Below are 11,993 nucleotides of genomic sequence, written 5' to 3'. Positions count from 1 at the left end.
TTTTATTTATTTATTTGAGAGAGAGAGAGCACAACACAAGCTGGGAAGAGAGGCAGAGGAGAAGGAGAGGGAGATGCAGAATCAGGCTCCCCGCAGAGCAGAGAACCTGACATGGGGCTCGATCCCAGGACCCTGGGATCATGACCTGAGCTGAAAGGAGATGCATAAGTGACTAAGCCACCCAAGTACCCCATCCCTGAGCACTTTAAAAATAAGCAGGCTTTCCAGATATAAGCATTTTTCAAAGATGTAGAAGGTCTTTAACCCTACAAAATCTGGTGTTGACCATGGAAAGAGGCAAAGCGAAAATAAAAGCATTTATTGGGGGCCTCAGCATTGCAATTCGGGAAGCACAGCTTTGGGTAGCCTCCCAAACTGTGTCCCCTCAGGGGACAAAAGTCAAGGGATTTTAAAGACAAAAGGGAATATTTCATATGTTGTTGACTGCAGATTTTTGACCTTCCCTTTTACCATGAGAAAAAAAAAAAAGATATGCTCTTATTATTTCTATCCTTATGTCAGAGGCTTATATGGCAGGAAAAGACCTGGCTTGTTTCTAGAGGCTTGACACAGAAATCTTTCATTAAGAAATCTACAAAATTTCTTCTCAAAATTGTCTAGAAGTAATTGGGGATGTGTATCAGTTTAAGAAAGAATGACCTGGAATCTGCAAGGCTGTGTGGTATCTCTAATGAAAATAATAATTTAATATATTCAAAGTAATTTGCTGTTTGCTCTTCAACTTACTAATGGCAATGTTGTCCTTCTGTTGGGTCTAGTCTGTCCTCCAAAAGTTTACTGTTCCATTGTGATTGTTTCAAGTTGCTACCCAATTATTTGCTCTTAACCTCCCTACGCTTCATTATTATTATCTTCTTTCTCATCATCCAATGAAATCAGGCTACAAACGGTTTATTTATTGATTGTATCAGTATTAATTGCCACTTATGGAAAATCTGCTGTGAAGCCTGCCTGGTGACCTGCCTATATGTTTTACATTTACAATGTTTAAGGTAGGTACTTCAATGAAAGAGACAAAAAACAGGGGTTCCTGGGTGGCTCGGTTAGCTAAGCATTTGATTCTTGTTTTCAGTTCAGGTCATGATCTCAGAGTCCTGGGATTTTGCCCCACATCTGTCAGGCTCTGCACTCAGCAGGGACTCCGTTTGAGATTCTCTTTTTCCCTCTTCCTTTGCCCCTCCATCCTGCTGTCTCTCTAAAAAATAAAATACATAGATCTTAAAAACAAGAAACAAAAAACAAAACAAAAAAAACCCCAAGTCATTAACTCAAGCATGTATTAAGAATATTACAATATGGAAGTAGCTTTGAGAAGAGTGTTCTGCAGGGAGCAAGTAGCTGAACTATTTCGAAGGCTGACTGGAGAGGGTCACTCTAAGTTTAGTTTTATTCTGAGAAGTGTTCACTGTTCACATTCTTGGAAAGTAGGGAGGAAATGAGTTATCTTAATCATGGGACAGGATGTAGGAACAGGACGATGGAATCTCAGAGTAAAAGCTATTGGTTGCTTAAGTGCATTCAGGGATAAGGGTCGGGGAGGAAAGTTTGAAAGCTAAGAATTTTGGAGGATAGCTAAGATTTAGTATTTTGATTTCCTGGTATGGTTGCAATCATCTCTTGAGTTAGTAGCAATTACACAGAGGCATTTATACTCTAAGCAGTATAAAATATGGGACTATAGTGTTAAGGGACCCTTGAAGTAATATCATTAATAGACCCTGAAATGTCTCCTTTGTGCTCCCCTTATCTTTCTTAGTCCTAACCAGGAAAGCAAGTGCAGTGGATTGAAGGCAATTTTTAAAAATGCAAATGTTCATGTGATCTTTCTGCATTGGTTCTTACTTTTGTTCTACCTTTAGACACTTGTCAGGGCTATAAGCTTGGTGGATGGGACATGTACTAGAAATATTCTCAATAATTTATGGGACTCAGTTGGTTAAATGTCTGGCTCTTGGTTTTGGCTCAGGTCATGATCTCAGGAGTGTGGGACGGAGCCGAGTTGGGCTTCATGCTCAGCAGAGAGACTGCTTGAGATTCTCTCTCCCTCACCCACTACCCCTTCCCTTCAACTCTCTCTCTCTTTCTCTAAAATAAATAAACCTTAAAAAAAAGAAATATGCTCAACAATTTTAAGCAAAATTGCCCTACCAATGCTGATCTGAGATTTTAGTCAATTTTCCTCTATTATTTTGTTAACCAGCAATAAAACATAGAAACTTATGGGATTCTCTGTTGGGGGGTAACATGTAATTAATGAAGATTTGCTCACTGTTTACTCTAGAAGTAACCACATATAATAAACAGGGAAGACAGTGACTGATCCTCAAGGCCTTTGGTATAATAATAAAACATACACAGTTGCCACTAATTGTCTCCTTTTGAGACATCATTATTTAGAAACAAAGCCTGCAGACAGTTATTGTAATAGTTTATGTACCTGAGCTTGCATTTCTTTTAACCTAAGATGTATACAACCATTGAAACATTTATATTAATATATCTTACTTTCACATAATAAAACTTTTAGGAGTGTATTTTTATGTTACTGTTTTAGTTTTTTTTTTTTTTTTTTTCCTGCTAGTCTGGTAAAGATGGAATTCTTAAGTCAAAGACTTGATAAATGCAACAAGAAGCACTGGAAATTATTTTAAGAAAGCACAGAATTTTTGTTTTCTGGGCAGATTACTTAGAAGAGAAAGAAAAACTTTCCACAGTCTTATCAAGAATAGACCCATAGTCCAAGAAAACTTCATGCTTTTAGCGGATGAGGGAAAATTAAGTTTTAGTGTTATGTAAGTATGCCTTATCTTCCAGCCCTAAAGCTAGCAGAGGGTTGGATCCTCACACATTCTTCTCTAACCTGAGCTCTTCTAACTCTCTAATGTGTGTGTCTCTAGTTGGGCATCAGTGACTGGTGAAGCTGCCCACAGTAGAGGCCAGGCCACCTGCTGCCATTTTCCCCCTGCTTTGCTATAGTTCCTCAAACAAGTACATTAAAGCAGCTGGAATTGGGGGCATCTCTGTTTTTATGGGGCAGCCCACGAGCCTCTGACATATAGGTCACCTTCCCCACACAGAGGTCATGGGCCAACCCAGGATTTCCCTCTTGAATCCTCTTTCCCAAGACTCCATTCTTAGGTCTCCTTGCTGGGTCACCATTTGTTGGTTCAAACACTTGGGAATTTCCTGGGTAAAATCTAAAAGTAGTTCCTTTACACAGAAAGCAGGGAGAGAGTTAGGAAAGAGGCAGGCTACTTCAGATGGCAGGTGGCAAGTTTAATAAGCTAGAGAACTGGCATTCCAGGTTTGTCTTAAGCAGCAGATCTCCACATCTGCCCACCAGAATCTTTTCTTTTTTGAATTAAAACTTTTATTTTAAAATTTTTTTTTCCACAAATGAAGTCCTTTTATTATTTATTTATTTATTTATTTATTTATTTATGCATTTATTTGTGTTACGTTATGTGAATCACGGTATATCACTAGCTTTTCAATGATTCATTAGTTGCGTATAACACCCAGTACTCATTACAACACGTGCCCTCCTTAATACCTGTCATGGGGTTAACTCATTCCCCCCTCCCTCAGCCCCTCTGGTACCCTCTGATTGTTTCTTGGAGTCCATAGTCTCTCATGTCCACCAGAATCTTAAACATTTACATAAAGGCCTTAACTGGGTTCAGTCACATACACTATCCAGATGGTCTCAAAAACACACTACCCCCTTGAGACTGCATCCTTGAAAATACTCCCACCATGGGAAGGGTGAGCAATGTGTACATTCCAAGGACAGGGGATAGGTATTCAGAGCCTCTGATTGCCCAGGTCCCATGGGAAGGTCAATGGATAGTTAGTAACATCCTCTTGAGGACCACCTCTACTCAGCCAGCTAACTGGCTATTGCATTAGGCAATTCTATCTTTTTGTCTTTTTGGATGTTTACATTCTCCAGAGGGAAAATGTCTTCTAAATGTCCAAGAGAAGCATTTTCCTGTAATAGAATTTGCTTTATCATATTTTTTCATATCATGTTATTTCCTCTTCTTGAAGTTTAATAAAGTATCATTTTTATTTATCTTTTTTGTTGTTATTGTCAGTTTCCTTACTAGTTTTGGGTGATTTCAAGCACAAGCAAAGGGTAAAATGCCTTTGTTTTGTCTTCTTTAATTGAAGAGTATGATATGATTTAGATTGCTACACTTAAACAATTATGGATTGCAAAATTTTTTTTATTCTTTTTTTAAAATTAAATTATTTATTTTCAGAAAAACAGTATTCATTATTTTTTCACCACACCCAGTGCTCCATGCAATCTGTGCCCTCTATAATACCCACCACCTGGTACCCCAACCTCCCACCCCCCCGCCACTTCAAAACCCTCAGTTGTTTTTCAGAGTCCATAGTCTCTCATGATTCACCTCCCCTTCTAATTTACCCCAACTCCCTTCTCCTCTCTAAGACCCCTTGTCCTCCATAATATTTGTTATGCTCCACAAATAAGTGAAACCATATGACAGTTGACTCTCTCTGCTTGACTTATTTCACTCAGCATAATCTCTTCCAGTCTGGTCCATGTTGCTACAAAAGTTGGGTATTCATCCTTTCTGATGGAGGCATAATACTCCATAGTGTATATGGACCACATCTTCCTTATCCATTCGTCTGTTGAAGGGCATCTTGGTTCTTTCCATAGTTTGGCAACCATGGCTGCTATAAACATTGGGGTACAGATGGCCCTTCTTTTCATGAAATCTGTATCTTTGGGATAAATACCCAGGAGTGCAATTGCAGGGTCATAGGGAAGTTCTATTTTTAATTTCTTGAGGAATCTCCACACTGTTCTCCAAAGAGGCTGCACCAACTTGCATTCCCACCAACAGTGTAAGAGGGTTCCCCTTTCTCCACATCCTCTCCAACACATGTTGTTTCCTGTTTTGTTAATTTTGGCCATTCTAACTGGTGTAAGGTGATATCTCAATGTGGTTTTAATTTGAATCTCCCTGGGGCTAGTGATGATGAACAATTTTTCATGTGTCTGATAGCCATTTGTATATCTTCACTGGAGAAGTATCCGTTTATATCTTCTGCCCATTTTTTGATATGTTTGCCTGTTTCGTGTGTGTTGAGTTTGAGGAGTTCATTATAGATCCTGGATATCAACCTTTTGACTGTACTGTCATTTGCAAATATCTTCTCCCATTCCGTGGGTTGCCTCTTTGTTTTTTGACTGTTTCCTTTGCTGTGCAGAAGCTTTTGATTTTGATGAAGTCCCAAAAGTTTACTTTTGCTTTTGTTTCCTTTGCCTTTGGAGACATATCTTGAAAGAAGTTGCTGTGGCTGATATTGAAGAGATGACTGCCTATGTTCGCCTCTAGGATTCTGATGGATTCCTGTCTCACGTTGAGGTCTTTTATCCATTTTGAGTTTATCTTTGTGTACGGTGTAAGAGAATGGTCGAGTTTCATTCTTCTACATATAGCTGGACACAGAAAGATGGAAGACCATTCCATGTTCTTGGATCGGAAGAATAAACATTGTTAAAATGTCTATACTGCCTAGAGCAATATAAACTTTTAATGCCATTCCAATCAAAATTCCACCGGTATTCTTCAAAGAGCTGGAGCAAATAATCCAAAAATTTGTATGGAATCAGAAGAGACCCCGAATCGCTAAGGAAATGTTGAAAAACAAAAATAAAGCTGGGGCATCACGTTACCTGATTTCAAGCTTTATTACAAAGCTGTGATCAGCAAGACAGCATGGTACTGGCATAAAAACAGACACATCGACCAGTGGAACAGAGTAGAGAGCCCAGATATGGACCCTCAACTCTATGGTCAATTAATCTTCGACAAAACAGGAAAAAATATACAGTGGAAAAAAGACAGTCTCTTGCAAAATATTTTTGTTTTATTTTCCACTTCACTCAAAAATACTTAGAGAATTTTGACTTCTTTGCAACTTTCTGAGATAGGTACTTCACAGAATAGAGACAATTGTAAGGCTATGTCCTTGAACTTGCAAAGTCAGATGATAGTCAGGATGAGCTGACTCATATGAAGAAAATGCTATGGTGGTTGCCATAGAGGGAGTTCACATCTGTTTTAGGGGATTGTGGGAAGCTTTCCAGAGGAAGTGGTGACTGAGGTCATCCAACCTAATTGTTATTAGTTTCTCAGTGCTGTCCTAACAATTTACCAAAGCTTAGTGGCTAAAGCAATATAAACTTATTATTTTAAAGTTCTGCAGGCTAAGAAGTCCTACATGGGTCTCACTGGGTTGTACAGTCTAGGTGTTGGCAGTATTGCACTACTTCTTGGAATCTCTAGGGGAAATCTGTTTCCTTGATTTTTCTAGCTTTTCAAAGCCGCTCACAATTGTCAGCTGATGGCCCCCTTCCTTCATGTTTAAGCCAGCAAACTTGCATATCTCTGACCATTTTCCCCTAGTTACATCTCCTTCTGTTGCATCAGAAGACCCACCAATTCTCCTAATTTCAAGTTCTTTAGTTAAAAACATCAGCCAAATCCCTTTTTGCCACAGAAGTACCATATGTGCAGGTCCCTGGAAGTCAGATGTAGACATCTTTGGAAACCACTATTCTGCCCTTGGCACTACCTTCAGATGCAATATTTTCTTTTTTCCTCTGTAAATCTTTATTCCAACCAAGTTGAATGTTTCTGCCTCCTCATCTCCATTTCTCTCCTTACCTTTACCTGTGATGCTTTTCCTTTTTATTTCAGGTCATAGTCTCAAACATTTCTGTCTTTCCAAATGAACATGCACATGAGATTTTTCCCAACCACTTTGGATCATAATGGCCCCTCATTCCTCTACCATTCTCCGGTTTGTTTGGCCTTGAACCAAGCCAGGGATACATTGAACTGTGGGTTTTCTTTTTTATTCCCGTGTCCTGTCTTCATGACCAAGCTGTAGATTCCTAAAAACAATAAATGACATTAATGGGCACTTATCATGTGACATGTACTCTTGTGAGCCTAGAACATGTAATAACTCATCTAATTCTTCCAATGTCTCTGTGAGCCAGGCTCTATTTATCCCCATTTCACAGAAGAGGATACTGAGTTAAAAAGAAACAAAACAAAATAGCAAGCCCCTCTTGCCAAACTGTGGGACAAACTGTGGAGCTAGGATTTGCACTCAGGCCTCAGGATCCAGGCGGCACACTACTCTATCCTAGCATGTGTTTATTGTTAACATCAATACAGATGGAAAATATGGTCTGTTTTGACAAGGAGGATCTTAAAGGGGGATAAAAAGCATTTTTTCCCCCCAGAAATCCTCTGTTGGAGAGAAGATGTTATTTTGGAAACAAAACAAAACAAAACAAAACAACTTGGCATGAATGCCAATTTTACCACTTTAATTTCGTCCCTCAGGTGTAAATTCTTGAGGGTTTAGTTCTTTAGAGACCTGGATCTAACATATTTAAAAGTATCGGAAACATGATCCCTTTATTTTGTACTGGATGTGAGTCAGGCTATAGGACAAGGAGCACTTCTTTGCTCTCAGGCTCATCTGGATGGAGATTTATTTTCTTTACCATGTGCTTAGGAGGTCATGTCTGCTGCAGGTTACTACCAAGAAGGAAATTAAATTTTCCAAACCGACTTCTTGATGAAGACCAGAAAACTCTAGGTTTTGCCATTCATCTTGAAGTAGTAATTAGGGAAACAATGAATTCCCTTAAAGAAGTGAGTATCCCACATCATGATTAAAAATACATTTTGAAATATGGTGGAAAGACTTTAGAATGAACCTGACTTTTGGGAACAAAACCTCACCACTCCAAGAACTCAGAGAGAGTGGCCTTTGGTTTAGTCCAGCTCTTCAGGACACAAAATAACTGATTTTTTCTTTTTTTGATCTTTAAACCAGATCTTGTTCTTTATTTTGAATACTCCAATGTCCAGGAAGAATTCTAGGGTCACAGAATTCTAGGAATGGAAAGGTTATAGAGATCACTCCCCTTATTTATAGGAGAGGCAGGGTGTCTTATATTCGCATGCTGAACAGTGGTAGGGATGGTAGCACATTCTCATCGCCAACCACACACGTTTGATATATCCACAAACATCCAAAACCAGTTTCAACATAGATTTTTGGACTCTTTCAGACATGAAACTAAAGCAGTGTTTTTCCCAACTGCTTCAGTTCACCGTGAACATAGAAGGTTTTTCTGAAATCCTGTGGCCTGTTGGTCTTGGACCAACCAAATATCATATTGAAACGTAGGTTTTCTTTTTATGCCCAGATCTCATTTTCCCAAGTAGATGTAAATTTCTAAAAACAATTGATATTAGTGGCTGACATTAATGAACAATCACCCTGTGGAAAAAGCATGCCACAGATATTTTCTCAAATAATAATAATAAATTCAAGATGCATAAATAGTGTATTAACTATTATTTTGTCACTATGGCATTTCAAGGACCACATCCTAATCATTCTATCTCCAAAGTGTGGAATGTTTTTGTTTTTTATAGAGAGAATTATTTGAGTTGGTAATAAACATATGAACCTAGAATCTTTCTTATGGATACTCCCACACCTTGTGCTCCCTACTGTAAGTTCAAATAGCTTGATATATTCTTCCTTAGTTGATGAGTCAAAAATATATTTGCTTGAAAATTTTGTCTCAATAAAGATGTTAAGCATTTTACATGTTTTGTTAATAAAATAGAAATTGCCTGTCAGGATTTATGTTTTAAATAGAATTATAAACATCACAGGCAATTAAAGGAAATAATTTCATTTTGGTGAACAAAATATTCATAGAAATTACTGATAGAAATTATCACTGATGATAAATTCAGCTGAGCTCCCAGGAGATACTTATTTTTCTACATGATTTCCATGGAAAGTTGTTATGCAGTATTTGATAGATTAAGGAAGAGCATCTCAGTGCCTCTTAAACCAGTGTATTTTTTCATTTGAATTATATGGTTGGTGGAATTTTATTCACTTCATTTAACCCCCAAATTGAGTCCTCTGTTCTTATCTCTTTGTGCCACTTGTGTGTTCTTGATGGTCAAAAAGTAAATATATCCAATCTCTTATTTGCAGGGCAGTCCTTTATAAACATGAATAGGATTATTATGTGTTATGGTAGAATCCTCTCCATTCTAAATAACCCTACTGACATTTGTTTACATTTCCCTTTGTAAGCCTTTTATAAGGGAAAGAGATTAATATACACAGATATGGATGCTGTCTTCATGACATCTGAATGGTACTATCCACTCCATCAAAACAGGAACTGAAAGGGCCTTATTTCTATTCTGTTTGCCCCATCCCAACTGTCAATTATGAGGATCTGAATTTTTCACCATTTCTTGCAATATCACTAGTTATTGTATTCCTAGGTAGGCATTACTATTCTATCATATGATAAAAATAAAATACAGAGACTTCATTTAATTTCAAATACAATTTTAGAACCCAAAAGAGTTTTAGTTTTTATAGTTAGACTGCTCTTTTGAAGGCCAAGAGAACAGAATCTAAAAAGATCAAGTATGAATTACTCAAGTTTACCTGGGGATCACAACTCACAGGAACTAGTCCTTGGAAATACTGTTGACCAGTCCAACACTGTTTTCATAACTGCCTCCTCTACAGATTAAAAAAAAAACAACAAAATACAAATCAAAACCACAATGAGATATCACCTCACACCAGTCAGAATGGCTAAAATAAACAAGTCAGGAAATGACAGATGCTGGCGAGGATGTGGAGAAAGGGGAACCCTCCTACATTGTTGGTGGGAATGCAAGCTGGTGCAGCCACTCTGGAAAACAGCATGGAGGTTCCTCAGAATGTTGAAAATAGAGCTACCCTATGACCCAGCAATTGCACTATTGGGTATTTTCCCTAAAGATACAAACATAGTGATCCAAAGGGGCACATGCACCCGAATGTTTATAGCAGCAATGTCCACAATAGCCAAACTATGGAAAGAACCTAGATGTCCATCAACAGATGAATGGATCAAGAAGATGTGGTATATATACACAATGGAATACTATGCAGCCATCAAAAGAAATGAAATCTTGCCATTTGCGACAACATGGATGGAACTAGAGTGAATCATGCTTAGCGAAATAAGTCAAGCAGAGAAAGACAACTATCATATGATCTCCCTGATATGAGGAAGTGGTGATGCAACATGGAGGCTTAAGTGGGTAGGAGAAGAATAAAAGAAACAAGATGGGATTGGGAGGGAGACAAACCATAAGTGACGCTTAATCTCACAAAACAAACTGAGGGTTGCTGGGGGGAGGGGGTTTGGGAGAAGAGGGTGGGATTATGGACATTGGGGAGGGTATGTGCTTTGGTGAGTGCCGTGAAGTGTGTAAACCTGGTGATTCACAGACCTGTACCCCTGGGGATAAAAATATATGTTTATAAAAAATAAAAAATTAAAAAAAAAATAATAATGAATACTGTTATGCTGAAAATAAATAAATTTAATTTAAAAAAAATTAAGAAAACAAAACAAAACAAAAAAAAACAACAACTTGTAATAAGTTTAAAAGGCTGTTTTCTATATGCCAATTGATATTTTAAAAATAAAATGTATTTTTAAATTTCTTACATAGGTTACAACTGACAGATGGAAGATAAGAACCAGACAGAAGTGACTGAATTTCTTTTCCTGGGCCTCACAGATCACCTCCATCATCAGATCGTCCTCTTTGTCATGCTTCTCTTTGTCTATCTTGTCACCCTGGGGGGTAACGTAGGCATGATCATTCTCATATGGACTGATGCAAGACTCCACACTCCTATGTACTTTTTTCTCAGCCACTTGTCCTTTGTAGATATTTATTCTTCTTCTTCCATTGCCCCCAAGATGCTGTATGATATCTTTGTGGAGAAAAAAGGCATCTCTTTCATGGGTTGTGCCACATAAATGTGGTTTTCTGGTTTCTTTGTGGTATCTGAATGTTTCCTCCTGGCTTCCATGGCATATGACCGTTATATGGCCATCTGTAAGCCCTTATTGTACACACTCATCATGTCCCAGAGGGTCTGTGTGCAGCTGGTTATGGGGCCTTATGCCATGGCTCTTATAAGCAGCATGACTTACATGACATTGACTTTTCTCTTACCCTTCTGTAGTTCAAATATCATCAATCATTTTTTTCAGTGATATTTCACCACTGCTTTCCCTTGCATGTGCAGACACTTCCATGATTCAGCTTGTATTTTTATATTTGGCTGGATTTATAGGAATACTCAGTGGCCTGATCATCATGGTCTCCTATGTTTGCATCCTGGTGGCCATCTTGAAGATCCGGACTGCTGATGGGAGGCAGAAAGCTTTCTCCACTTGCTCTTCTCACCTGGCAGTCATCTCCATCCTGTATGGGACTCTTTTCTTTATCTATGTTCAGCCTGGCTCAACTTCCTCCCTGAATATCAATAAAGTGATTTCTCTGTTTTATACTGTGGTAATCCCCATGTTGAACCCCCTCATTTACAGCCTGAGAAACAAGGAGGTGAAAAATGCATTCAGGAGGAATTTTGAAAGGAAAAATTCTCTAATGGTTTTGGTAATACATAGCTCTGCCGTGCTGTACCATAGATGTTGGTTCATAATGTGTAGTAAAAAGAACGCTGGGCTGAGAATAAGTTCTTTTTAATTCCTGGGGTGTTACCAGGTTACTTATAGACAGTCTATATATTTTTTTCTTCAGTCTTCATTGCTAAGTGATGGGGAATACAAAATAATTTGCAGATATATTAAAGGTATACATGTAATGTATGCCAGAAGAAATCCAGAATATTTATGTATTTTCATATGTGAGATGACATTTATTCCAGACTAGAACAGCAAATACTATAAGGGAAATATGTTATAAGGGAAAGAAAGAGTTCATTAATAAAGGCTTCAACAATCTGAGGATTTTGAAGGGGTGGGGGTGGGAGGCTGGGAGAGCCAGGTGGTG

At 38.2% G+C, this 11,993-nt stretch overlaps 1 pseudogene across 1 annotated transcript; it reads left to right on the top strand.

Moving 5' to 3' along the window:
• Positions 1 to 10,654: 10,654 nt before the first annotated feature.
• Positions 10,655 to 11,589, top strand: LOC309872921 (olfactory receptor 5G3-like; annotated as a pseudogene). Its single transcript has one exon. The product of its transcript is annotated as an olfactory receptor 5G3-like (transcript).
• The last annotated feature ends 404 nt before the right edge of the window (positions 11,590 to 11,993 follow it).

This window comes from Mustela nivalis (genome assembly GCF_964662115.1).
Source record: "Mustela nivalis genome assembly, chromosome: 9".
In the NCBI taxonomy this organism is placed as follows: Eukaryota; Metazoa; Chordata; class Mammalia; order Carnivora; family Mustelidae; genus Mustela; species Mustela nivalis.
The sequence above is the reverse complement of the archived record's forward strand: the minus strand, read 5'-3'. Positions and strand labels throughout refer to the sequence as shown.